This window comes from Chelonoidis abingdonii, chromosome 1, assembly GCF_003597395.2.
Source record: "Chelonoidis abingdonii isolate Lonesome George chromosome 1, CheloAbing_2.0, whole genome shotgun sequence".
Taxonomy (NCBI): domain Eukaryota; kingdom Metazoa; phylum Chordata; order Testudines; family Testudinidae; genus Chelonoidis; species Chelonoidis abingdonii.
This window is the reverse complement of record NC_133769.1, coordinates 206219441-206233878: the sequence shown is the minus strand read 5'-3', so window position 1 is coordinate 206233878 and position 14438 is coordinate 206219441. Positions and strand designations below refer to the sequence as shown.

Genomic DNA, 14438 nt, shown 5'->3' with positions numbered 1-14438 from the left:
TGAACCAAAGCCCTGATTCAACAAAGCCCTTCTTAAAGTTAGACACGTGCATAAATCTATACCTATTCAACAAAACTGTTAAGGATTTGCTTAGCTTGATGCATGTGCTGAAGTCCTATTGGGACTTAATTGTGTTTGGGGCTGAATCAGGGCCTTACTGTTATGGCATTGAACTTGATATTCATTTGATCAGAGCAAAAGACAAAATTAAAATGTACTTAAGTACAAATTGAGATATTGATTACAAACTATTGTAGAAAGGTATGTTAGGCTATACACTGTAAAAGCTTTCAAGACAGGAAGTCATAGTGCACATATGCAGTGGGCCCACTTAAAAAATTCATTCTGGTTTTAGAGAATACTTCAGGGCCATTTCTATACCTCCCTTTGCAGGTGTTGTGTGTGATTTCCCCATTGCTGGTCTAGGATGGTGTGTCCCAGTGGTAGCTCCACTGCAATCCACAAAACTCTCACCAAACCTTGTAGGTGCCTAAATTCACTTGGTGCCTAATTTTTCAGGGTAAAATTTCCCTTGGCATCTGTGTTTCTGCCCCAGGTAAGTGCACTGCTCTCTTCCTCTAGGTATCTGGACACATATCTCCTACCTAATTCCCAGAATGGTCATGAACTGGGGAAAATAGACAGCTGCCTAAGGATCTCCAATCCAGTAGGCATGCTCAGAGGCCCCCTACCAGATCCAGTCCAATTCAAAATTTGACTTCAGAGGCAGTCCCTAGGGATGGGAGAGACCCAGGTTCAGTTCCTCCCCTCTCTGCCAGAAGGGCATAAATGACTTGAACATGGGTCTTCCTTCTCTGAGGCAGGTGCTTTAACCACTAAGCTATGAGATGATCTGTTCTAGAGCTTTCTCCATCTCTCTTGTTGAAGCTGTTCCATAAATAATGAACGAGTGATTGCAGCAAGGATTGCCCCCCCAGGTCTCCCATCTCTCTCCCATCTACTGGACGACGGAGTAATTCTCTCTCTCTCTGTGGCCTAATGACTGTTTCACTTTGGATAAATACCTAAATAGTCATTGGCTAAAAGTTATAAGGTCAGCACCACCTACTCCTCCTCTGGCCATTTTGTGCAGAGTGAGACAGGCATCTAACCCATTCCTACAAGAAACTGCTGAGGCACCTAATCTGTCTGACTCCAAGCTGGTTTCCATTTGTGAATCACTAAGCAGAGCTAGGTGCCTCCCTGCAGCCCACACTTAGAAACCTATCTCTGAGAGAGTGACAGGGCTTAGCTCACACTCCTCTCATCGACATCTACCATTGGCTACCTTAGGCAGCCCCCACCTAGAATACTGGCTTTTGCAGATCACATTCTAAGGTGCCTACCTCTCCCCATTCAGTGTATAGGGACCCTATACGCACCTAACTCAGCCTTTGTGGATCACAGTGTTGTTCCTGTGATTTTCTAGTCACCTACAAGCAGGCACCATGATGCTCAGCATTGCAGCCCCTAAGTCCGTTTGTGGATCCCATCCATTGTGGATATAATAAGTGGTCGTAGGTTATGGTTAAGCGGTGGGAAGAAGAGTTGTTAATGTTTGCAATGTTATGTAACTTTGAGCATGTCTCTGGAACCCCTCCTCACTTAATCAGCTTCATTGGAATCTTAAATAAGATAGAAGAAATTACATGATGTCTTTGTTTTGAGATTTCCGGGGTAAATAAATTGCAAATCCAAAACCACAAGGACTCAGACTGCATTCACATACAAACTGTAATTCCATATTGAGATGAATAGCTTTGATAAAACAATTCTTTAAGACATGGTATTTAGATTGTTGAGGCTACCTGTTATTTCAACGATGCAGTATAGACCCACAGAAAGAATAGGATTGTAAGAATAGAATGATGTCTGTGTATAGGGTGGGGCAGCTATTTTGGCTGCGAGACTAAATTTTACAATGTCATTTTGATCTAATAGCAAGGAAAGTTCTTAGTAAGTGTGGCATGCAGCCTCAGCTCATTTCCTTTTGGGCTGTGGCCCACTTTACAAACCTGCCACCCATTTCGCCAAACAAATCTTTGCTTGAAAGAAGACTGAGACGAAAACAGATGTTTGCACTTTTTAACAAAGTAAAAGGCTCTTTCAGATTGATAAGGTCCAATGCTGGAGTAGTGCAGGACAAGCAGCGTGCTGGCACTGGTCCGACAGATTAAAAAGAATTTTTGATCCAAGTACTCTCAGTTGGTTAGCTTTTTTTGAGTCCCTAAAGTTATCAACAAAACTGACAAGTAAAATAGTTTGATAGCTTTCTAAGTTCATAGCTGAGAATAATATCGGAATGAAAAGGAATATAGGAATCCATTTAAATCACTTAAAGAAATAGCCCTACATGCCTCAGTGTTACAGTGTTTTTACAGTATGGAAGTACTAAAATAAACATTCAAAGTGTGATATTCTTTAATGGTACATATACAATATACAATGGGACTACTGAAGAATACAATTGTATTTTTTGGCACTTGAGTTTGTCTGGACCTGATTGTTTAGTGATAAATATTTTGGGCCTGATTGATCATTGTGTTATTCCAGATTTAAACCAGTGTAACTACATTGATTTTAGGCTTTCTGTTCCATAAAGGAGAGATTTTCAAAGGCACAAAAACTTGTTAGGTGCCTAACATGCATTGGAAGTCATAGAAATTGCGCATCTAATTCTCATTTTGCCTTTGAAAATCTCACTCTAATTTTTCTGTTCAGTATCTGAGGTGTTTATCTTTAATTTTTCTGTTTAGTATCTTTATAACTATTATAATCCATGGTAATAAGATAAGACCTGCCCCTTATTTCTCTGCTGTATTCTATACTTTTTAGTTCTTGTTCTGGAAATATCATGTAATTAGATGAGCAGACGACATCTGAATACTCAGCCATTTTCATGTCATTGATATTTGGCCAGAATAGCTCAATAATCATCAATTTTTTTTGGTATGGGAAATATGTTTGTGCTCATAGACATCAGTGCACAAGGCCAGAAACCTTTGCCCTCTTTAGAGATTTTATGTAGCTAAGGTAATGATGGAACTACTGCAAGCTTGAGCCAGTCACAAGCCGCAGTGTGCCACTTGTTTGAATAGCAAAGTGGCCAACTAATACATGAAGGTTAGAGCTATCTGAGCCATTAAAGATTGACCAATAGACCTTGCTGTTTGTGTGGAAGAAATAAAGGTGCTAGATCCACCTGTGCATAGCTGGAAGAATGTCTTGTTTTATCATGGGATGCCTATTCCCCGATCTTGTGAATTCTGAGGTCAGCTCCCTATCAGAGACCTAATGAAATGCCTTGTGCTATGATCCTGCCACTTGCTCGGTGTAAGCAGAACCCTGTTCCCTTGGGTACCCTATTGAAATCATGCTAAGAGATCAATTGTGCTCTACAAGGGTTTGCCCATCCAAAGCCAGTTGCAGGACTGGAGCTTTAATCTTTGTAGTTGAACAAGACTGCTGTATAACCTTATAAGAAAACATAACGCTGTACACTGTTTTTAAGAGACAGTGTTTACGTTGTATGATGAGCATGGCATGAGTGAAATGATTTTTTTGTTTCCATCATTTAATTCTTGTCTGGGACCTTAGTTTTTAAACATTTAAATGTTACTTAAAATTATTCTTAGGTGGTTTGTGGAACACTGCACTATGAAATGGGAGGTCTTTAAGTCAGGAAATCATTTAGACTTTCTGATCTATGGAGATGATTTGTCCACAAATCTTCTGGATGTTATATTGTTGTCTCTATGCACTGAAGACAGAATGGCCCAATAGAGGGTACTAGGCTAGGAATCAGAAAGACCTAGCATCTAGTCCCAGATTCTTGGTCACTATACCTCAGTTTGCCCACCTCTGAAATGGGTATAAATGATATTTGTCTTGCTTTGTAAAGAACTTTGAGATCTATAGATGAATGCCTGATGCTATAAATATTATCTCATGGATAAAATGTTAAGACAAAAGCATGTGTAGCAGTCTCTTTGGCAAAAATGGGGCTTGCTGATGTTCTGGAAATGATATGCTATACAGTAAAATTCTCTGATAATTTATACTGAAGCTTTGTGCATTTCTAGTAATTAGAAAAAAATATTTTCATTACAATACAAAATATAAAACCTCTCGATTTAGTCTTTCAGCCCTTATCCACAATCTTAGTTCCAGTGAAGTCAAGAGAATGACTCACGTAATTAGGGCTGTAGGATCAGACCTCACCTGCCCAGGGCTTTTTCTCATCGATAAATCTGGCCTTAAATTTTATAAACTTGTTTTGATTTAGGATTGGATTTTATTATTATCATTATTATTATTTACAAGTGGGATTGTAGCAGTCTCTCTCCTTTGCTTTCAAAATATCCTATGTATTTTTCCCACCAAGAGGTCAAGATATTAGATAAGTGGCAGCACCAGGGTTTACTTGGATTACCATTGACTTCCCAAGTACCCTTTTCAGATAGATAGAGGATGTTAACTGAACTGGTAATAAGATTCTCATGGGTGGAGGTGAGGATGACATTTGTCTTTCCTATCTTGTACTTGCCAAGGCATTTTGTTGTTCCTGAACTCTCTTATGAATATAATCTGCGGATTTCAGTCTGATCTAATGAATCTAAGTCTCAGAGATGTATGGTTAAAACACATTCCAGATGTGTGCTGCAACTCCTGAAGCAGGTGGCTGCATTTTAGGTTGTAACTTTTTCCAACATATTCCTTACAGCCTATTGTGTATCTGTTGATGATGCTTCTTTTGAGGATGGTCAGAATAGAGTTATAAGAATGGCGTGGTCTAATAAGCTGTAGCAAGGTTTCAGCGTTAATCATTAGACTTTCGTTTCACTTACTATTGACTGATACAATGAATTCAAGGCTCAAAGATTTGGCTATAAACCAGGCTGCAAGTTTGGGCTGAAACTCCTTCAACAGTTTAACATCAGCATGTGTAGAGCCCTGCAGTGGGACTAGGATCCTGCGGGTCCCACAGGCCCCGCTGCCACAATAGAGGGATCAGGTAAGATGTATTCTGTTGTGGGCAAAAAAACAGACTGTGGGAAATTGCGGGAAAACATTAAATCTCTCATCAGTTTGTCATAAATATAATTTCAGCAATGTAAAGCAATTTCTTTTTTTTTTTTAAATAAAGGTTTTAATGCTTAAATTTAAGTAAGGGCTAGAAAGAGATTTGATGTCTATTATAACAGGAATTAAAGTATTTTTACGTAGTTTAAGCAATATTTGTTTTATTCTTTCAGTGGTAAAATTTATATATGTATTAACCAACCTCTTTTGTTTTGTTTTAAAGCAGCATGGGGGAATCTTGCAGGATCTAAGATTTTTGCGGGTGGGAGCGGGATAAAAATGCCAGAAACAATACGGTAGTGAGTGGGAGTGGGTATTTCAGGGCAGGACAGAAGTGGGATTAAAAATATAGTCCCGCACAGGGCCCTACTCCAGCGCCCTGTGTTGCATGTTTCAGACCTGAATAGTGTGGAGTTGTCAGCCTGACAGATTGCCCAATGTTCTGTGAGCTATCATTGACTGTCTGGCCACTGGCTCCGCCTATGAAGTCTGTTGCAATGTAGAAATGACATTCTTTAGCCTGTTTGAGATGAAGCTTTACTACCCAGAGAGCTACTTCCTAAAGCTGTGGAATAAACTTTTTAAAAAAGAATGTACATAAATGAACACAATAAAAGTAGCGAGATGGAGTGATGAATTTCTGAAAACTTTGCTAAAAATCACGTGAAATGGTTACATTAGTCTGTACTGTGTGCTCTTATCCTAGCATGGTCTGATCTTTATTTAACTCATTTTTATGACCACAGTTTCATGCAACGACTTTTGATTCAGAAAACTGATATTTTACTCATTGTGGGCCAGACACTCAGGTTAAATGGATGTAACTCCTTTGAAATCAGTGGAGTAATACCAATTTACAGTAGCTGAGCGACTGCCCCAACATTTAAAAATGTTTTCACTAAGCATGGGGAAGATAGAGATTGACTGGCTGGAAATCTCTTATTGCTGTCTGGCTCTTGAACAAGGCTGCCCAGAGGATTCAGGGGGCCTGAGGTCTTTGGCAGCGAGGGGCCCCCGCCGCCGGATTGCCACCGAAGACACAGCACTTCGGCGTCGGGTCCTGGGGTGGAAGGACGCCCAGCCGCTGGTCTTTGGGGCACTTTGGTGTCGGGTCCCGGAGCGGAAGGATCCCCCACCGCCGAATTGCCGCCGAAGACCTGGAGCAGAAGAAGCTCCAGGGCCCCCAGTGCGAGTGAAGGACCCTGTTCCAGGGGCCCCGAAAAACTTTCGTGGGGGCCCCTGTGGGGCCTGGGGCAAATTTCCCCACTTCTCCCTCCACACCTGGGCAGCCCTACTCTTGAACATGAAGATTCTTTTGGAAAGGTTTGGAAGGTTCCTTTTTAGATCCTTTTAAACATTCAAGCAAGAAGAACTAACTCTTTACATACATCCCATGACTCTTCACATACATCTGTATGTGTTTGAATTCATATACATCATTTATCACTATTGTACCTAAACCAGCTATAAATTCTACTAGATAGACGGATGGGGGAATGGAGAGAAGATGCAAATATGGGGTTTCATAAGGTGAAGTGCAGAGACAAAGCCTACTTAGCGTGTTCATTAGTACATGAAAAATGGAGCTATAGAAACATTTGTCCAAATCTTCAGATGTTGTAAAAAATAAGGAAGAAGATTAGTACATTGAAGAGTGGAACAACAGGAAGTATTTAGCAGAGCTGGTCAAGAAATTTTTGACAGACCAGTTTTCCATTTCTCCAGATCATGTCAATGGTGACATTTTTATTGGGAAAATGTCAAATCAAATCATTTCAACTTTTTCATGTTAATAGTGACAAAATGTTTGGTTTAGATAGATGAAATGTTTCATATTGATTTTATTATTTTGATTCATTTAGTTTAGAATGGTACATTATATTAAAATACTAATTTTAATACTATACTATATTTGTATATTCTGTTTGATATTCTGTATATATAATATTTTCTATTGTCTCATAATACTTTGACATTGTCAAAATAAAACATTTTGACATTATTGGAACGAATAATTTAGATCTCTGTCACTTTTTCAGAATTTCCATTTTGTGAAAAAAATTAATATTGCAACTATTTTTGCTCCGATTCAGAACAAAAAATTTTTTTAAATGTCAGGATTTCCTGCAAAACAGAAAGTCCATTTTCCAACTGTAGTGTTTAGATAAGCAAGGGAAATGATTTCCAACACTGGGAAATATAAGCTTATGCATCTGAGAATATCCAGGTAAAAAAGCATTATAATATAGATTCAAGTTGGATGAGGGGAAAAGGAACTGATAGCGATGATGAGGAATATCATGAAAATAGGGCCATAAAAAGTTTGTGTATTTAAGTCAATACATTTGAAAACAAAAGAACTAAGTTCCTTTATTTAAGGGGCTAAAAAAGGCTGCACTTGGAATATTATTTACATTTTGCAGATATACTTTAAGAAATGATAACCACGTTATAGAGAGAGTACAATGGAGGGCAACAAATTCATTTGTGGTACTGGAGGTCTGTTTTGCAAGAAAAGGCTCAAATGATTTAATACATTTCTTCTGGGACATAAGGAGACTGGGAAATCATCTCGTTACAGATTTCAGGTAGCTAAAGGGGACAAAAAAGATCTAGGATATCTGTTCTACCTGTAATAAAGAGGGTCCGAATCATGGCCATATTTGGAAAAAATGGGAGGAAAGAGTGAAACTAAATATTAAGAATTCGTTTTCTTATGTCTGATCCAACTCCTATCAAAGTGAATGGAAAGTTTACAGCTGACTTCAATAGGAGCTGGACTGGGCCCTTAGTATGTTATTGGAATGTTGAATAGTCTACCATATGATGATATGGGAGCAGACTGCATAAATAAGTCTCAAAGAGGGGTATGTTCTGTACCTGGTATAAAGATAATACCATTATTTCATAACGTTATCCAAATTCATTTAACATCCTGCTATAGTATATTTTTCAGTAATCTCCTGCATTAGTAGATTACACTGGTTAATGGTATGCTACATTAAGAAGTATATTCTTCTATTGGTTCTAAATTCTTTCACTGTGTCCTCAATTTTTGAGATTGGAGTAAAAGAAGGAATTGATCAGGTTGTATATACCCTTCATAATGTAGAGTATCTCAGTCATGTGTCCTGAATATTCTATTTTCCAGGCCAAGTAATCATGCATTTGATTAAATAAACATCTTTGTCCTAATTATTTTATCCTATTTTAAAGCCATTACTGTATCTATTGTTATAGTTATTTGTCCGTCTGTTATTCTTTCTTTCACTTATCAGCAAAGTATAAACCAAACCCAAATCCAAATACGAAAAAACATTTAGTGCTTTTATCACTAGAACAAAAAGTTCAAGGGAAAAGCAAGAAGCCAAGTATCGTGGAGTAGGAGGGAAAAAAACTCTGTGTGAAAAATGTATTTTCTTTTGTGCTGGTGATACTCTCGTAGAAATTTATGCCCCAAAATTGAAAATATTTGTCTAATATGAATTTTATTTTTCATAATTTATCAAAGCATTATATTTCATGCACATATGTGAATAATCTTTCCTGTCTGCCATGGTAGCATGTGTCTATTCATGCCGTGTCATGTCAACCACTAGTTACTGGAATTGAAAGCTTTAACTTCTGAGGTGTCATGAAATCCAGGAAGATGATCCATCCATTACTGTAGCTGTTCCCATAAGGGTACAAAAAGTTTAAAGGAAGTCTATTAATGGGTCTGTTTACTAATATATTAATATTTACTTTGCTTTACCCCACTGACCTGTTGAGTATGAAAAAAAACTAGCATGAAAAGGAGCAATGCAAATATTTAATAGAAATATAACTGACATTCATATGCAAAATTACATTTTGTTGATCGATTACAGTATTAATACATGTAAGATTAGATCATGCAACTATTATTCACATTGATGAGCACATACAGCTGACTACAATAGGGCTACTTGTGTGAGTAAGTGCTTACCAGTATAAGCAAGATTGCACAGTCTAGTCTGCAGTGAATTATTTACATTACTCTTTAAAATTTTAAATGTAAAAAATTATTAAAGTTTTTTACTTTACATTTGTATTTGCAAAATAATGACAAAGTGTGTTATATCAAATATGTTAAATATGAGAAATTGCGGTTAGTCTACTCCTTTCCTGGCCTTCATGACTGAGGCGTATGAATGGCATATGAAAGTCGTTTTTACTCATTCCAATTTAGACCTGATTAAGTAATAAAAAATCTGTTCCCAAATAACTTCTTTGACAATTGATGAAGGAATTAGTGAATAATGTTTTAATGACTATTATTTGGTCATTTATATAGAGCTTGTTACAAATGGAGAAAACGTAAAAATTCAGGATCGCAGTTTTAGTCAATATAGAGAAATCAAGGATAGATAGTATGGGCAGAAGTGTAGGAGGAAGAGTTGAAGGCTATTTACTGTCTGTTTTTATATACCATATTGCTTATTGAATCAGAAGATTTTATGTAATCAAGAGACAATATTCATATTTCTTAATATAATTTTTGTATTTTCCTACAGTACGAATATTTGTCTTTAATATGAGACTGTCTCTCTTATTATTGTGATCCATCCTTAAATTGTTAGGTATTGTTTCGTCTTTGCAGTGTCTAGGATTGGCCTAAATGCTGAAGTGCCTTTGACCATTAATTGCTCAAACCACCATAGGCTTTAAGGTTACAACAAAAGCCATTAAAAAGTCAATATTTGCCAATTCTCACCACACAGTGCCCACGCATGTACCACAGGTATCTTCTACTTAAAGTACAGGGAAAAGCTGTGGTAGTCTCAGATATAACTGTGTGGTAGCTGTTGACACATCATGAAATTTCAATTGCAGCCACTGTACTTTGAAAAGAAGCAGATGGCAGAGAGTATGATTGCATGATGGGAGGAGTTGTGGAATAGCAGTTAAGCATATTGCATATTTCCAGAGATGAAATCCAAGCCCCACTGAAGTCAATGGCAAAATTCCCATCGGCCTCTGGGGTGAAATCCTGGCCCCACTGATGTGCTGGAGAAGGATGATGAGTCATGGAGGAAGTAAGGACAGTCTGTTTTAGGTCATACTTTTACATATGTTGACTCCACAGACTCATGGAAATGCTTTGTCAACCACTGCAACTTATTCTGGCTCAGAGACGAAATAAGACTGACTCTGTTGTCCACCCTGTGTCCCTACATCCTTCCCAATGGAGACAGGAGACATGCGGTGTCACTCAGGGCTCAATAGGAAAACATCAAGGGAGCCAGTAAAGGTTGAATAGTTGTAACGGAGAGTTCACTCTGCCTATAAGCCCTCCACATCAGGTAGCCCAGCAACCAGTCTCAGAAGATGACACAAGCACAGATATTCCGACATTGCCTCCATAGCCCTATACGAACGTAATGGCTGCTAAATCACAAAATAGGGTATAGACTACTAAATTAGATGAGGAATTCCTCTAGTGAGTTGTGCATGTTTTCCTTGGAAATCATCTATAATTGAATATTTTCTTGACATATGAAGCTAGACTTAGTCTCCTAGGTTTGGTTTTTCTGTCACCGTCTCTCAATTATCCACTGTAATCCTAACTAATTGGCATAGTCTTTCTGGTGGTCAGTATAACCTGCACACAAAGTTGAAATATATGTACTTTTTTTTCCTCTGTATGATATAATGTGTTAGATTTGTGCATTGATAACACATTAAAAAGTAATTAAGATGTGAGGCAGATACTATTGTTTTACACTTATTTATCCCAATATCTGCAAATTTAGTAAATCTCATCTCTTACGATCTCCATTTGTTTTCTATAGTTAGTCCAAAATTGTCTTCATTTATGTTATTTTAAGCCAGGTTTTGTTTTAATGCTGAATAAATCATGTTTTTTATTCAATTGTGGGTGGGAGATTAAGTAAATAAAATAATGAGTGGCATTTTGATGCCACTTCTGAAGACAGCTTAATCTGTAAGCAATATATAACAACATCCTGGCTTGCCATATTTGCAGTTTTGTTTCTGCTTTCTCTTGTATAATTTACACTTTCTTATACATGTTTATGGTAATCAGTATTGCCAAAGTTAACATTACATAATGTGTTATTCTTATTTAGTCCCTGTACTGACTGCTCAGTGGAGCAGAGGCAAAAGAAGTGGGTAGAAAACAGTCTCAGACACTGGATGTCAGTCCTTTCAGTGCTGCGGGTACGTGGTCAGGGGTGTGTGTATTTTCATGGAAAATTACCCAGAACTTTGTAAAACAAAATATTTTCCCCCCAAGTAACTTTGTTACGTTAAATCTTGTTATATGAAAATAAAAAAACTTGGATTTAAGGATCCCTAGCTAATTTAGTAACTGACTCAGCATCAGCATTAAGGGACATCACAACCCTTTTCCCTCAGCCCTCCCTCAGGCCCAACCCCTGTGGAGCCAGGCTTTAAGGGCAGAAGGCCCCAGCAGATAACCCACACTCCAGGAACAGTATGTAGGCTGGAGCCCTCCACAGACTTTCCCAGCAGAAATTAAGATGACCAGGTGTCAAGGTTCCTTCCCCACTCTGAACTTTAGGGTACAGATGTGGGGATCTGCATGGACACTTCTAAGCATAATTACCAGCTTAGATCTGGTATCGGTGCCACCATCCCCCAAGCACTACTTTTTTCCCTGGGTAGTTTTGAGGGACTTCACCAATTCCCTGCTGAACACAGATCCAAACCCCTTGGATCTTAAAACAAGGAGAAATTAACCATTCCCCCTTCCTTTCCCCCACCAGTCCCTGATGAATCCAGATCCAATCCCCTTGGATCTAAAAACAAGGAAAAATCAATCAGGTATTAAGAAAAAGGCTTTTAATTAAAGAAAAGAAAAAGTAAAAGAAGACCCTCTGGGAGAGATTAGCACACCAGCTACTCTCACAGACAACAGATTCAAAACACAGAGGATGTTCCCCTGGGCACAAATTTTGTTACACAAAAAAATACCCAAATACCCAATTTGATTCTACCTCTACTTGCATAAGACAGGTTACAAAGAAATAAACATAAACCTATTTATTCCTTTTTAAAACTTACTACTCTGATTAGAGGCTGGTTCCTTGATCTTTTTTGCTCCGGCTGAAACTGAAACTCTAAACAAAGGAAAAACTTCCCTCCTTCCTTTTGAAACATCTTGTTCCCCCATTGGTCCTCTGGTCAGGTGTTAGCTGGGCTAGGTGAACTTCGTAACCCTTTACAGGTAAAAGAGGCATTAACCGTTAACCATCTGTTTATGACACCAGGTGTCTGCTTTTCAACTGGAACACCTGTTCGAAAAGTGACCCTGGAGGCTCCAGTCAGTACCACCGACTGGGCCATTAAAAGTCCAGTTGGCAGTGCTGCAGACCTAAGGAAGGCTATTCCCTACGTGTCCAGGCTCTGCACTGTGCCCTGGAAGTGGCCAGCAGATGCAGCTCCTAGTTGGGGGAGGCATGGGCTTCTGCACGCTGCTTTTACCCCGAACACTGGCTCCGCACTCCCATTGGACGGGAACTGCTAGCTGGGTAGCTCATATGCTGCTGTCAGCTGGGGTTGTGTGTTGCTCAGCCAACCAATCACCTCCATTTGGTACCTTGGATCTCTCCCTGGAATCCTAGGCTAGTCTACCATTGATCCCGTGGGCAAAGGACCCACTGGGCAGTATCTGCGCCCTTCAGTTCTGTATCACCCAGAGCAGAATTTGGCACTAAAGGGTTCAAACCTGCCCTGGGCTGCATGGGTGCACAAAGTCGGTATTATATCTCCCAAAATCTTGTCAGCCAATTATGCCCTCTAACTAAGCTACAGTGACTTTAATTAGTTCATAATAACAACAAGAAGAAATGAAGTAACAGCATTAGCTGCAATGGCATAGTAAGAGATAAGCTTATAAGCTACATACAGCACCGCTTCATTGCCGGGTTCAGTCTCCAACTAGAGCTGCAGCTGCCTTCAAAATGACAAATCTTTTGAACTATGCTACCCAGAATGCTGCAGTCCATAAAGGTGCAGTATACATACTGTCACTACAGTGGGGAAGAGACTGTAGAGAACCTCTTCCCACACATGCAGCAAAGTAGGATCTATACACACTACTTGAGGAAGCGTTCTGAGAGAGAGAGATGGCTAATGAGGTGGTCAACATGCCACATCCTCAAGCGGGTGTGGTTTGTGGTTTAGGGGTGGTGTCCAGCCCACCAGCTGGTTAGCACCTATTCTGTAGCCAGCAACAAGTGCTAGGCTGGCTTGCATTTTGTTTCTGCTCACAGGAAGAGCAGGATCCCTGAAACAGAAGTTGGAACCAGCTATATATCTTCTCCCCGTCACTATATTATCTTGGAAAGAAATTGGTCCTAATTCTATAGGCAAGAAGGAAGAGAAGCTCCCAGAGAGTCGGCAAAACCAAACCTTATTAATCTTATAGGGGAATTAATGCATGGTACTCATTGTTTCTTTCTCCAAATATGGCTTTTTAATTTCTTTATTTTAAATGTGTTAAAGGTTTAGTTAATTCAGTGTTGCTTAAAGATGCTAGTTAAACAACTCAGGAAACTGAACTTCTCTGTTTGTCTACTGAAAAGCACAGTGGCAGAGCATGCTTCCCCGCCACACTCATTCCATCACAGTGCCTGAATCATGACCTAGAAAGCACCTTGAGGGCAAGAATGTAGTATATTCTCTAGGCGTCTCCAATCCTTGGCCACTCTACTGAGACCAAAAAAATTGTCAATTGTGATGATAGCTTTTCTGATGTCAAAAATTCATTATAGCAACTGAATACAGACCATTTACTCATTTCAGAAAGACCTCCAAACAGAGCAGACAATAATGACCTTTGGACACTTAATCTGTGGCAGAGGTGATCTAATGACCTATTGGACAGATAAAGGCTCAGTATTCCATTACACGTACCCTAAGCCATCCAGTCCATTCATGGTATATGAGAATTCCAGGATACGAAGACACCAGGATTCCAAGAGTAGAAGTTTCAAGGACCAGATCATAATTTGTGTAAAGTTGTTGAAGTCAGTGCAGGGTATGTCAGTTTACACCAGCTGAGAATCTGGCCTCTAAGTTCAAGCCTTGCAAGTGAAAGATTTAAGTTCACTGCTACTCCTGCAGTGTTCTATTTAGTCATTAGCTTTCTGTTATTTTTCTGAACTGTTAATAAAGCTTGAACATGGTGCATTTTAGTTCCTGATTGGAAACATCTAACAGGTAAGTTCTCTGGGCAGGTACTGTCTTTTGGTTATAGGTTTGTACAGTGCTTACCACAATAGGGCCCTAGCCTATAGCTTCTACCGTAATACAAATAAATAATAATAAGCATGCAAACAATTAATGTA

General features: G+C 39.0%; 1 protein-coding gene across 4 annotated transcripts in view; it reads left to right on the top strand.

Annotated features, from left to right (window-relative positions):
- The window catches only part of ERG (ETS transcription factor ERG), a 240466-nt gene that overhangs the window by 162862 nt on the left and 63166 nt on the right, over positions 1-14438 (top strand). The gene's annotated exons all lie outside the window — the stretch shown is intronic.